The sequence below is a fragment of the Rhagoletis pomonella genome, unplaced genomic scaffold (assembly GCF_013731165.1).
Source record: "Rhagoletis pomonella isolate Grant_MI unplaced genomic scaffold, Rhpom_1.0 Rhpom_scaffold_00003, whole genome shotgun sequence".
NCBI classification, from domain to species: Eukaryota; Metazoa; Arthropoda; class Insecta; order Diptera; family Tephritidae; genus Rhagoletis; species Rhagoletis pomonella.
In genome coordinates, this window is record NW_023458557.1 from 1484203 (window position 1) to 1484477 (window position 275).

Here is a 275-nt window from a genome sequence, read left to right on the forward strand (position 1 = left end):
AAGATGAAAAGCGAATGAATGAAAAGATTTTGACATTTCTTAAAGTTACGTTGGCTGTGATTTGTGCTGTTGGAAGTTGTGCCGACAACAGAGTTGCCGCATATATTATTATTATATTTTGGCTGTATCCGTTGTTTCTGATTGTCTCGAAAAAATTTGCTTAGTGACGAATTCGAATTTGATAAGGTGGTTTCTCAGAGCTATTTATATTCGAAATTGCATGAAAATTGGAAAACAGGATCATATAAGCTTGTGTAGGCAAAAAGCTACCTACG